The sequence below is a fragment of the Leopardus geoffroyi genome, chromosome X (assembly GCF_018350155.1).
Source record: "Leopardus geoffroyi isolate Oge1 chromosome X, O.geoffroyi_Oge1_pat1.0, whole genome shotgun sequence".
NCBI classification, from domain to species: domain Eukaryota; kingdom Metazoa; phylum Chordata; class Mammalia; order Carnivora; family Felidae; genus Leopardus; species Leopardus geoffroyi.
The window spans coordinates 39,251,556-39,265,936 of record NC_059343.1 but is presented as its reverse complement, the minus strand read 5'-3'; positions in this window follow the sequence as shown (position 1 = coordinate 39,265,936).

Here is a 14,381-nt window from a genome sequence, read left to right as displayed (position 1 = left end):
AGATTATGACCGGAGCCGAAGTCGGACACTCAACCCACTGAGCCACCCAGGTGCCCGCTGGATCATATTTGTATCCATATTTTTTAACGTTTTGGAGAACCTTCATACTATTTTCCCTAGTGGCTGCCCAAGTGTTCCCTCTTCTCCACAACCTCACCAATCCGTTATCTCTTGTCTTTACGATCCCGTCCACTCTAAGAGGTGATACCTCATCGTACTTTCGCTTCAAGAGAGCTTGATTTTTTTTTTTTTAAGTCATTATTGGCTCAACGAATTTGGAGACTGCACACAAAACGTGTGGCGGGATGCCTAGGATAGGACACATGCGCAACGAGTGGTGGCGATCAGTAATGTCATTGTCTGTCACGGTGCTGTCCGTGTCACGGTGTCCTGGTCCAGGCTTTGTGCCTGAGGCTTGAAAGTCACAAATAGGAAGAGCTGAAATCCTTGCTCTGGAGAAGGTTAAGACAGATGTCCATGGAGAGTAGCCTGGGGCTCTAAAACCAAAAAACAGAAACCCAAATATTTCGAAGATTAAAAAAAGGAAGAAAACAAAGAGGAGGCGTACGTTAAAAACGATGTTGATTACATTCAAAGCCAAGATATTTAAGGGTGAAATGTGAACCGGTATTAAGCCAATCGGAGAAAAAAGATGGGTTGGGTTGGTTTTGCTTTTCAGATACATGCTTGCAAGCTAAGAACAGCAGAGTCACATTTTTACACGCAAGATTCATCCTGAATGTAGTGTATATGGCAGGTAGGAGGTTCACGTCTGTAGCCAAAATAAGAACAGGTTCATTAATTCTGTTTAGGTTTACACTGCTATCGTCAAGGTTAATAATTTCCTGGCTCCAAGTAAGATGCCTTTGTTTGGAAAAGTAGACATCGCACAAGATAATAGCAAGTAATAAGACAGTATGTGCTGTAAGATCATACTTTATTTTACTTATTATTTTTTTAAGTAATCTCTACACTCAACGTGGGGCTCGAACTTACGACCCCCAGATCAAGAGTTGGATGTTCCACTGACTGAGCCAGCCAGGCGCCCCTGTAAGATCATATTTTAAAGCTAATAATAAATAAGCAAATAGGTCACTTGCTACATGCAACACATCAATTACTTGTGAAAATTTTTAATGTAGAGCAGGTATTACTTTTTATTTAATTTTATTTTTTTCAGGCATTACTTTTTAAATTAGGAAACAATCAATAAAGATACTGAAAATAGCAAAATTGATTCTGGGGCGTGGAAAGACAGTATTTTCATGCAGAACACTTACGGAAAATTTTCTTCCCAAATTAATAAAAGACAACTCTTTGGCAAGACTGGTGGCGGAAAAAATGAATGAAAGAACATTAGGAAGGAAAGTAATTATGAAGTGACTGTAAACATTTTAAAATAACTAGATAATACTGTTAACAAATTTTTGTCAATAAGTTAAAGAACATATAAAATGGGTAATTAAAAACATATAAAACGGGTAAAAAACGGGGGGGGGGGGGTTAAAAAATGGCATACATATATGTCCAAAGGTGATTCAAGAAGAAATAGAAAACAAGCAGACTACTTACCAACCATAAACAGTAATTCAGTTGGTAATAAAATAGACCTGCTTCCACCAAAGTTTCAGTTTAAGATCGTTTTACAAGTGAGTTTTATGAATTCCCTAAAATTCATTTCATGCACGCCGTATCAGAGAATAGAAAAAGAGAGTTACCTAATCTATTTTGTGAGGTATAAGAAAAACCATAGGGGCACCTGGGTGGGTCAGTCGGTTAAGCGGTAGACCTGGGCTCAGGTCATGATCTCACAGTTCCATTCCTGAGTTTGAGCCCCACATCCAGCTCTGTGCTGACAGCTCCCCCTGGAACCTGCTTCAGATTCCTTGTCTCACTCTCTCTCTCTGTTCCTCCCCTGCTCACGCTCAGTCTTTCTCTCTCTCTCTCCCTCAAAAATAAACATTAAAAAAAAAAAAAGAAAAACTATAGACTCATCTTACATCTGATTGTGAATTCAGAAATTCTAAATAAAATAATGGCAATTTAACTGCAACTTTGCCTAAAAAATAACATAGGTACGGTTTATGTCAGGAATGCAAGGATGTTTTTCCATCGGAAAATTTTATCACAGCCTTCACCACATTAACAGAATGGATTACAATAACTATACGTACGTGTTAGTAGACAGAAAAGGCACATGATAAAATTCAGCACTAATTCAGGATTAAAATTTGCAGCAAATGGAGATTATAAGGGAATGGCTTTAACTGGAAAAAATCTGGAGCAAACTTCCTGTTTAATGGTAAAATTTAAGCAGCATTAACTTTTTAAACAAAAGAAGTATGCCTTCTATAACTATATCTATTCCAAACTGTATTAGTGTTGTTAAAAAAGAAAAAAAAAAAAACAAGCCCAAATTGAAGTTGTTTGTCCCCCACAACAGCAAACCAAGACTTGATAACAGTTGCAACTTCTCCTAGGAATGTGACCCTATAAGAGCCGATCTGAAATTTCCTGATTGGCACTGGGGAGGTCATCTGCACGATTAAAAGCCCTGTGGTCCCTTCCCTCACAAAAGAGGAAGATCGGGCTGGAAACAATCCTTTCTGATTTTTTTGCTAATAACTCCTTGCCCCAATCTCCTTCCTATAAAAACCTTCTATTTTGTACAACCCCTGGGAGCATCTCTATTCCCGAATCGCTGAATAAAGCCCATCAGACCTTCAAGTTTACTCAGTTGAATTTTATTTTTTGACAGTATCTTAACCAATGAAATAAGAAAAGGGGAGTGATTACGAAGCACAGATTGCCAAAGGAAAGACCTAGTACTGTTGTTAGTAGACAGCATGATTTGTGTAGACATAAAAATCGAAGGAAAGCCATAGAATTAGTACGAAAGCTCAGTAGCATTGCTGAATACAAGACCCATGCGTAAAACAATAGTAACATTCCTAAATGCATTAGTCAATTATACAATGCAGTTATATAAAATATAACATTTATAATAGAAAAAAAATTATAAGAAAAAACCCTAAACATTATTAAAACACAAAAAAAGGAAATGCATGTTAAATCTTCACTCATAATATTCAAGAATTCTACAACTCCAGTTTTTTAAGGTAACAGTTCTACTATAAACACCTTTGTTCGTCCATTATAAACATACTTTTTCATGGACGCAAGACACACAAAAAGCTTCCATGCTGTTCCGCCATCTTGGCTCCTCTCAGAAACATACTTTTTAAAAGCATCTCTAAGATTGGGATATGTCTTACAACCAATGGTTTCTTACATCTTGTCCCCCGGGATAGATTGTGATATCGCTGTCATTGCTTAAACATAGGCAAACTTTTGGCCATCGCTGTTCATATTCTTATCACTTCAATTGAGTTATGTGCATTTCTGGACCACGTGTGTTGAGTTTAATGACTGTTTAAAATGTCTTAAAATGGTAATTTTATGATTTAGCATTAAAATGAGAATTTATTGTGTGTGCAGAAAGGCACAGAGACAGAGCAGAGGGCATAAATTTGATATCAAGGAAGCAAATCTCTTTTATGAGAAGAATGACTGAAACTGCATATTTTCTTGCAAGGAACAGTCAAGGACCTAAGAAAATAAGATACTCACAAGTAGCAGAAGCTGAATTATGTTTCGGTACTGTGGCTGGGAACATTTCAGAGACAGCAGCAAATGGACTATTCTTATAAGAAATGCCGCATTACCAATGTCCTTCGTGGCACAGAGGCTATTATTATGTGGAAAAACACAGTGATTTGGAAAAGTCAGACTCCGAATGTCAACAAGTTTTCGGGACATCTCAACCAATTCATTTCACTTAGGTTTTCGTTTTAATGGATACACAAGAAAAGATATATGATAATAACATATATCTAAATAAGTCTAAAGGACCTTTAGCAGTATGTATAAAATAAGAAGCCTAAGTGATAAAAAAAAATTATATAGTAGCTTAATGGATAGCAATTTTTCTTTCCTAGTGGCACATAAAATAATGCTGTGTCTTACAACCTATGGCATTACAGAATAGATGAGATCTACAAACGCGATACAATGGCAAACAAAAACGAAACATGAATTTTCTTGGAACTTGACAATCCAATTCTCAAACTCATATGAACAAATAGAGGTACGAGATGGCAGTTACTTGGGACAGATGACAGAGGGCCTTGTGGGTCAGGATAAGAAATTTAGACACTTTTCTAAGTGTGGTGAGGACGGATTGTTGCTTTTTAAGCAAAGCAGTGCTCATTGACTATTTTAAAAAGTTACAATAAAAAGAATAAATCAAACTAAAAATAGTTTGCACTATTAGGTATTTACCCAAAGGATACAAAAATACAGATTCGAAGGGCTGCATGCACCCCAATGTTTATAGCAGCATTATCAACAATAGCCAAAGTATGGCGAGAGCCCAAATGTCCATTGACTGATGAATGGATAAAGAAGATGTGGTATACACACACACACACACACACACACACACACACATATACACAAAATAGAATATTACTCAGCCATCAAAAAGAATGAAATCTTGCCATTTGCAATGACATGGATAGAGCTAGAATGTATTATGCCAAGCGAAATAAGTCAATCAGAGAAAGATAAATATCATACGATTTCACTCATATGTGGAATTTAAGAAACAAAACAGACGGACGTATGGCAAGTGGGAAAACAGAGGAAAGAAGGAAACAAACCACAAGAGACTCTTAAGGATAGAGAATAAACTGAGAGTGGATGGAGGGAGGTGGGTGGGGGATGGGCTAGATGGGTGATGGGTATTAAGGAGGGCACTTGTTATGCTGAGCGCTGGGGGTTGTATGTAAGTGATGAATCACTGAATTCTACTCCCGAAACCAATATTGCACTGTATGTTAACTAAAATTTAAATTAAAACAAAATTTTAAAGGCAAAAAAAAAAAAAAAGAATAAATGATTCTGTCTGCAATACAAAGAAATGTTATATAATACCCCAAATCTCCTGAAGAATAAGGAAATAGGTTTGCCCTACTAAATAGTAAGGCTTATTACAAAGCTATAGTAAAATAAACCAGTGTACTCATAGTTTATAGATAGATTGAACATAGTGGAAATTTTAGGAACAGATCCAAACAACTATGGAAATTTGATATATAGCAGAGATAACATTAGAAATCAACAGTGAAAGGCTGGCCTGATCCTGGGGTGACCGGAAATAAAAAAACTGATACTTAAACAAAGGAGTTCCAGGTGAATTAGAGGGTTAAATGTGAGAAGAAAACCTTTAAACTTTCAAAAGAAAATGTAGGGTATCTTCAGCAAGACATGAAAACAAATAGAAACCATCAAAGAAAAGATCGATAAATTTGACTGCATTAAAATGTTTAGAAATCTATTTAAAAGGGCCCACCACCAGTAGCATGAGCAGGGGAGGGGCACCTCTCTTTCTCTCTCAAAAAATAGGTAAACATTAAAAAAAAATTAAAAACAAAAGGACCCATAAACGAAAGGGAAAAAACTCAAAGACTAAGAAAAAGCTATTTACCATCTATATCACTGACTGAAGATCAGTATACAGATACACAAAGAATTCCTATAAATCCAAGGAAATAAAAATAAAAAAGAGGAAACCTGAGCGATCAATAAACATATGAAAGGGTATACAAAGATGCTTAATATGTAAAATAAAATAAAACATTATATTTATAACCATGAAGTTGATGAGAGTTACACAGTGCGACAACATCAAGTAAGGTCATGATATAATAGGCAAATAAAACCGTGAGTACAACCACTTAGTCATTTCCCTTCATTGATAGAAACCTAAGAGGTCTTCATTCATAGCTACAAGGGGAAATACACAAGGTTGTACATTTCTTATATGAGCTAAAATTGGAAACCTCATTCAACTTATCACAGCCTGCCTTCAATACCTTCAGTATATCACTTCACGTATAGTATTAGAACCTTACATTATACCTCTCTTCCTCCTGCACACGCCTTTGTGTTATTGTTGTCATATATCTTCCTTTTCCATGTTATAAGCCCCACAACATGTTGTTTTTATTTTTGCTTTAAACAGTTAATTATCTTTCAAAGTTACACAACTAAGAAAAGTCTTTCAGGGCACCTGGGTGGCTCAGTTGGTCAAACATCCAACTCTTGATTTCGGCTCAGGTCATGATCTCGTGGACCGTGGGACCGAGCCCCTTGTCAAGCCCCGTGCTCGGCGTGGAGCCTGCTTGGGATTCTGTCTCTCTGCCCTTCACCCTCAAAATAAATAAACAAATAAGAAGATACACAGACGGCAAAGAAACACACGAAAAGATGTACAAAATCATTAGTCATTAGAAAAATGCAATCACTATACACATATTATGATGTCTAAAATGTAAAGGAAGGAAGGAAGGAAGGCAGGAAAGAAGGAAGGAAGGAAGGGAGGGAGGGAGGAAGGAAAGCTGACCATACTAAGTATTGACAAGTATGAGAAACAACTATAATTCTCCTACATGGCTGGGGGGCAGGGCGGGGGCAATGTTGACTTATACTTTGGAAAACAGTTTGGTAATTTCTTGCAAAATTAACTCTAGGCCTACTGTATGATTCAGTCACATCACTTTTGGGCATTTACCCAAGAGAAATGAAAGCTATGTCCACATAAAACCTTGTACATAGAAGCTTTATTTCTAAAAGCCAAAAGCTGGTGACAACCCAACTATCCATGAATACGAATACAGATAAAGAAATTGTAGTATATATCCATACAATGGACTATTAGTTGGCAATAAAAGTAAATGAACTGCAACCAACAACGTGAAGGAGACTTGTAATTACTATGGGGAGTTGAAAGAAGCTAGACAAAAAAAAAAAAAAAAAAGTACATAGTGTATAATTCCACTTATATAAATTCTAGAAAATGCAAAATAATTTATAGTGATATTAAGCAGATCAATGACTGGGTGCAGCTTAGGACAGGGAGTGAGAAATGGTAGCTAACAAAAGAGCACCAGAAAACTTCCAGGGATGATAGATTTGTGGATTATTGCTTGTCACGCTATACTGATGGGTTGGTGGCAGATATTCATATTAAAACGTATCAATTTGTGCACAAAACATATGCAATCTATCACATTTCAATGATATCCCAATAAGGCTGTTAACAACAAACAACAACCAAACAATGATACCATTTCAAGCCCACCAGTTTGACAAAAATAAGTACCCAGTGTCGGTGAGAATTTGGAAAAAAAATGAACTTCCGCACTGGTGGTGGGAGAGGAACCTGGTACAAACTTATTCCGGGCCACTTCAACAACATAGAGTAAAATTTAAAATGTCAACCTCCTGGGCTGCCCGGGGGCAGCTGAGTCAGTTAAGCGTCCAGCTCTTGATTTCGGCTCAGGTCAGGATCTCATTGTGGTGAGATCGAGCCCCAGGTAGGGCTCTGTGCCCTACGCACTGAGCGTTGAGCACAGAGCCTGCCTGGGATTCTCTCTCTCCCTCTCCCTCTGCCCCTCCCCCACGTGTTCTCTCTAAATAAGTAAATAAATAAGTAAATAAATAAATAAATAAATATCAAAAAAATGTCAGTGTCCTAAGATTCAAAAATTTGACTTCTAGGACTATAACCTAAAGAAACTCTTCCCTCAAGGCCTGTTTTCTAGCATTTGCCGATTTCTCTGGTGTAGATAAACTGTGGCTGATTCTGGGCAACCGACATCACTGAATGCAAAGTCGAGAAGAGAGACATACCCCAAGTAAATGCCCATCAATAATAGAATGGACGGATGAGTAAAGTGTACTTGTACGATGAAGTATACAGGTGTATCTGAAAAATACAATATTGAGAGAAAAATGCCCGTTGCACGCTGCGTACAGGGTGATACCATTTATGTAAATCTAACAATTCATAAAACAATCAGGTCTTAGTCTACTTGGGCTGCCGATATCGTAGGCTGGGTAGCTTACGAACCAGAAAATTTTTTTTCTTACGGTTCCGGAAGCGGGGGAGTCCCCGATCAGGGTACCAGTAGGTTTGGCGTCTGGTGAGAACCCACTTCCTGGTTCGTGGATGCTCTCTGGCTGTGTCTTCACATTCAGTCTGTAGCAAATAGCATACATCGTACGCCGGGAACGTATGTACGTGGGCAAGTTATTTAAACGGGGACAAGGACATATCCCAAATTCCTCCTGGGGCTGCCACCTGGAGTGGCAGAAGACAGGATTAGACAGGTGTGTTATTTATCGCTACATAACGTTATGCCCACAGACTTCGTGGCTTAAAACGATCTCCGTTTATTATCTCGCGGTGTCCGTGGGGCAGGAGTCTGGGCATGGCTGAGCTGGGTCCTCTGTTCCAAGTCTTACAAGCTACAGTGAAAGTGTGGACAAGGGTCTTAACTGGAGCGTTGGCTATGGAAGCATTCCTTTCCACGCTCACATGGTGCTGGAACATTTAATTCCTTGGTGCTGTAGGATTCGCGGCCGCTTGCTTCTTCAAAGCCAGCAGTGGGAGAGAAAGACTTGGGGAGAGAGTCGGCTGGCAAGGTAGAGTTCTATAACATAGTGGAACCACACGAGTGTCAACCTATCCTGTCTGCCATTTGCTATGAGTGAGGACGCAGATCACAGGTCCCACCTACTCTTAAGGGCAGAGGCATCCACAGGATCCGGGGTGCATGGGGGCCCATCCCAGAATGGCACATCCTAGAACCTATGAGCCATGACTGGGTGAGAAACATAGACCTTAACCTTTATCCGTAAAGACTGACTTCTTTTACTTAAAACAAACAAACAAACAAACACACACAAGAAGGGACTTGAACGGCAGCCACGTAATCAAATCTCATAAAAATGGAAAAGGAGGAGTGTGTCTAATAGAAAATATAAACCTTTTATGTAGGTTCGTAAAAAAAAAAAAAAGCAGTCTTACATGATGAGCCACTGCTGTGTAGGAAGTGATCTTTTACAGTGGTAGATGGTCTCATTTAATTTTCTGACATAGTTCATTAATAACACGTGAGACATCGCTGCTTGCATTTTGCAGCCTCTAATCCCCCCAGGGCAGGGGCCATGTCTGTTTTGTTTTGTTTTGTTTTGTTTCTCGTTGCTGTATTGTTAAATGAATCCATCTTTCAGTAGGTGAGCCCCGTAGAGCAACCTTTATTTTGGATGGGTTTTTATAATTCCTTCCAAGCTCTGGACTCCCCAGTCTCGCAGCTGCTCTTTGTGGTTGTGGTTATAGCTATGTGTGCATTTATACACGCGTTGGCATAAAGTGTAGAATCCATTTTATACGAATGGTGTCACTGTACCGGAGTCTTAATTTCATTTTTCCTTTGGGTACGAATGAAATTCTTGATCCTAATAAGCAAAGTGTTACTATTGCCTTCTCAGGAGCCAGATACAATATTCTTTTAATTTGTTTACAAGCTTAAATTCACGGTGACAAAATGGACCTTTGTATTTTCTGTTGTTTATTACATCTGTTGTCACTATGCAGTCTGCGTTTACTGGAAAACACCAAACATCTTCCTTGCGTTAAAAGCAAAACAAAGTGACACGCAATGTTGGTTCTGATTTAAAATTCTATTGTTTTTCGACTTTTCCTCATTAGTAGGTTAATATAATTTTTTTGCAGATAAGAGAAACAAATTTTTGCCTATGCATATTTGAATTTGAAGTATTTCTTTTTTTTTTTTTTTTAAAGATTTTAAGTAATCGTTCCACTCAACGTGGGGCTCGAACTCACAACCCGGAGATCACAAGTGGCATGCCGCCATATTTGAGGTATTTCTTATAAATTGGATTAGACAGAGAAATAGAGAAAGCATCAAACCACATTATAAATAATTAGCATATGGCTCTGCTGCCAGAAGGGGAAATAATTATTTAATAAGTTTCTAATTCTCTGATAAAGGAAGGAATCTATTGGATGTACCTGCTGTTAGTTTCAATGGACATCTACTTAACTAAGTACAGTAGTTTGTATTGCATTATAGGAAGGCCAGCACCTACTATACTCTCTCTCATAGGGAAGGCTGCTGTTAAAGATAATATTTTCTCACGGTCTAATAGTCTTTCATCACAGAAACTGTCATGGGTTTTTAAAAATATTTATTTTTGAGAGAGACAGAGCATAAGGAGGGGAGGAACAGGGAGGAGGGGCAGAAAGAGAAGAGGGGGGAAGGATAGACAGACAGAAGGAGACGCAGAATCCAAAGCAGGCTCCAGGCTCAGAGCTGTCAGCACAGAACCCAACCGGGGGTTTGAACTCACAAACGGTGAGATCATGACCTGAGCTGAAGTCGGATGCTTAATGGACTGAGCCACCCAGGCGCCCCAGAAGGTGTAATGTTTTACAAACGTGTAGTCACTTAACACATCAATATGGAGAGCCTACACCCTGAAGAACTTTATAATCTAGCAAGCAGAGGATGTGTATACATAATGGCAACATAATAACAGCTGCAGGAGAGATAGAAACAAGAATGCTGGGGTGCCCGGCCGGCTCAGTAGAACGTGGGACTCTTGATCTCAGGGCCGTGAGTTCAAGCCCCATGTTGGGCATGGAGCCCCACTTACAAATAAAATTTTATATATATGAAAGAAGAAAGGTACCATAAAAGTTCAGAAGACAAGTACTGAGAGCTACCAAGTATTTATCGAGGATTATTTGTGTGCCATGTACCTTCCGATGGTGATTATCAATAGAAATACCTTAATACTAATAATATTCACAGATAGGAATCAGATGCTTACTATGTGCCAGGCACTGTTCTAAGCATGGTACATGTGTAGGGGATCAGAATTCGCCTCCCTGGGTTGCGGGAGGGGGGGGCGGGCTCAATGGGTGAGGGGCATGAAGGAATCTACTCCTGACATTATTGCTGCACTGTATGCTAACTAACTTGGATGGAAATTAAAAAATAAAATAAAATATAATAATAATAAGATGAAATAAAAGAATACACCTCCCTGAAAATACGCCGCTTGGCCATAAGGATTCTTTTGAACTGAAGACAATTGAGAAATAACAGATGCCAAAAAACAAGGTCTCTGCCCTGCTCCCCATTTGCCTAAAAGCAGGCTCAGGCTCTAATTAATTACCTGCAATGGAGACTTATCAGCCCAGAGGCTGCGCTGAGAGGAATCTACATAACAAACCTGCCAGGAAGGATCTTTATCCTCTATTGGTTTCTCCCATCTATTTACCATCCCACAGTTTGCAGCCCTGGGAGCCTTAAAACTCTTTTCCTCTGTCTCGTCACTTGTCTACAAATTTTTTTGTTCTTTGTTACAATGCGCTGGAAGCCCATGTTCTAACTATCCCTTTGCGTCACTCATCCCTGAGGTGCTTTTGTTTTTCCTCCGCTGCACACGTAAGCTGGCAAACTCTTTAGATGCTCCAGACAGCGCCATGAGGCAGCTATGATTATTCCCATTTTATGGGAGACAAATCTGAGGCTGAGAAAATTTCAGGACCTTACCCAAGGCCATATGGCTAGGCAAGTGAAAAGAAATTCTGGTGGAACCCAGGGTTGTCTGAATTCAAAGTCTGTGCTCCCTGAAGTGACGTTGGGTCTTGTCTTTGCTATGGCAGTGATTCGCTGTATCAGTTACCTGTTGATGGGAAGCAAATCACCCAAAATTTAGTAGATTGAGACAGCAATGATTTAGTATCTCTTCTCATTCAGTGGGTTGGCTGACCCGTTGTTCTGTTCGAGGCTCACCTGGGGCTGTAAATATCCAAGATGGCGTCCTTTACACGTTGGGCCCTTGATACAGGCTGTGGACTGGGGCCCCTGGGCTTCCCCCCATGAGGCCTTTCATTGGGACTTCTCCACGGCTTGGTGATTTGTGGGGGGGGGGGCTCCGATCAGATGGGGGAGCCACCAAATATGGGGTGTCCCAATTGGTGGGGGCTGGTGGCATGGGTAGTGGAAGAATTCCCCCAAGGCAGAACAAAGGTAAGCAAAGGAGAGACTGTCTGCCACAAGTTGGTGGTGAGGGGCCACAGCTATAGGGCGGAGTGAGGGAGTATGGGGATGTACGGAATTTTGCCTTTTCTGGTAATCTTAGGAACTGTTGTAATTGGCCAGTTAGGGCCTATGGCTACTTCCGGGTGGGTCGCTGTTTGCGTTCAGACTGGTGGCCTCTGGGCCCCTTCTGCCTTGCTCAACTTTCCATTGGTCAAGCTTATTGTCTAAAACCGACCTCTACGTGATTCAGCCCAGGGGTGTCAGGGTTCCAAGAGAGCAAGCCCCATGCACTAAGACTTCCTAAGCCTCTGCTTGGGTCACATCTGCTGATGTCCAGTTGTCAAAGCAAGCCACACGGTCAGATGTAGAGTAAATGTAAGAGGGGACTGGCTACTTGGGCCCAGATACCAGGAAGTGTGATTCATTCAGGGCCACTAAGGTAAAAGCGTACCATATTTACATTAGGACTTTAAAGAATCCACTTTGCGGCGCCTGGGTGGCTCAGTAGGTTAAGCTTCCGACTCTTGGTTTCGGCTCAGGTCATGATCTCACACTCGTGAGATCGAGCCCTATGTCGGGCTCTGCACCGGGCATGGAGCCTGCTTAAGATTCTCTCTCCTGGGGCACCTGGGTGGCTCAGTCCGCTGAGTGTCTGACTTTGGCTCAGGTCACGATCTCACAGTTGGTGAGTTCGAGCCCAACGTCGGGCTCGCTGCTGTCAGCCCATCAGCTCAGAGCCCACTTTGGATCCTCTGTCCCCCCCCCCCGCCCCCCCCCCCCGTCTGCTCCTTGCCCACTTGCGCTCTTCTGAAAAGACGTAAATATCTAAAAAAAAAAAAAAAAAAAGAAGGTCCTCTCTCCCTCTGCCCCTCCCCTGCTCGCCCATGCCCCGCACGTGCACGCTCTCTCTCAAATAAGTAAATAAATAACAAAACTTAAAATTAAAAAAAACAAAACTTAAAAATTAAAACAAAACCCACTGGAACTCAGGTTCTTCATCTGTAAAAGGAGATGAAACCGAACTAACTCTGAGGTTCCGCTGTGGCTTGTGACTACGGGAAATGGGAGGGCACGGGAGCCCGCCACAAGCTTTCTTTCTGCAACTCCGCTCCACAGCCCCTTTGGTGCAGGCAGGCCAGGTCTGAGGAACCCGAGGGTTCCCGCAAGGCCAGCCAAGAGGATCCTCGGCCCCATGCGGGATGGAAATCAAGCACAAGCCCACGGGAAGTGAGAGCAGAGCTGACTAAAGATGTCGAGAGAGCGGATACAGATCAGTGTCCAAAAGAGTCAGAAGGGGAAAGCAGAATGAGTCTTTTCTTTGCTTGGGGGCCTGGAGTTTTTATTCGGGACAGTGGTCTGGCGGACGTGTCCTCTCAGGCATCGCAAAGTGGTTGAACAAGGACGACCTTGCTGGCAAGGCGTTTGGAGTCAATGGTGACGCAGAAGGGTCCAAAGACATCATTAGCTCCTCGACCTTTACAAGGAGGACATACATTAAGACGTGCGTAAGGCGAGGGACGCGGGTCCTGGCAAGGACAGAAGCAGGAAAAGGAACAAAGGTAAAAGCAGCGGTTTTTTTTCATGGGGTCCCTTCAGTTTCCCTGCCTCACCTTGACATGCTGTCCCCTAATTTCCTCCTTTCCCTCAAAGAGGACCTTCCGAAACCTTCTCCACCGTCTCCCAGGCATCTTTTCTATGATCTGTATTGTCGACCTTAGGCAGAAAAAGAAAAAAAAAGAAGAAGAAGAAGAAGAAAAGCAAAATGAGAAAAGTACCAATGAAAACACGACAGTACAATGCTTCGAAAGTGTGCACCGTGGGCCCCTGAAGATCCCCGGAGAACAAGAGCTTGGGGGGTACTGCAGCGTGCCTATGGATGGCGTGTCGGCTTCGGAAGAGAAAGCAACGAGACCATTTCATCCATCCACTTTTGTCAAATTTGAAATAGAAGATTAATTATCATTTCCACAGAGGTCTCTTTTTTTTTTTTTTTTTTTTTTAATTTTTTTTTCAACGTTTATTTATTTTTGGGACAGAGAGAGACAGAGCATGAACGGGGGAGGGGCAGAGAGAGAGGGAGACACAGAATCGGAAACAGGCTCCAGGCTCTGAGCCATCAGCCCAGAGCCCGACGCGGGGCTCGAACTCCCGGACCGCGAGATCGTGACCTGGCTGAAGTCGGACGCTTAACCGACTGCGCCACCCAGGCGCCCCGAGGTCTCTTTTTTTTAATGAGCATTGCCTTCCCCCGCTCCCCGCCAGACACACAGAGAGAGTGCAAGCACAGGAAAGGGACAGAGGGAGAGAGACAGAGAGAGAGAGAGAAAATCTTAAGTGGGATCCATGCTCAACACGGAGCCCGAGGCAGGGCTCGATCCCACACCCTGGGATCTTGAC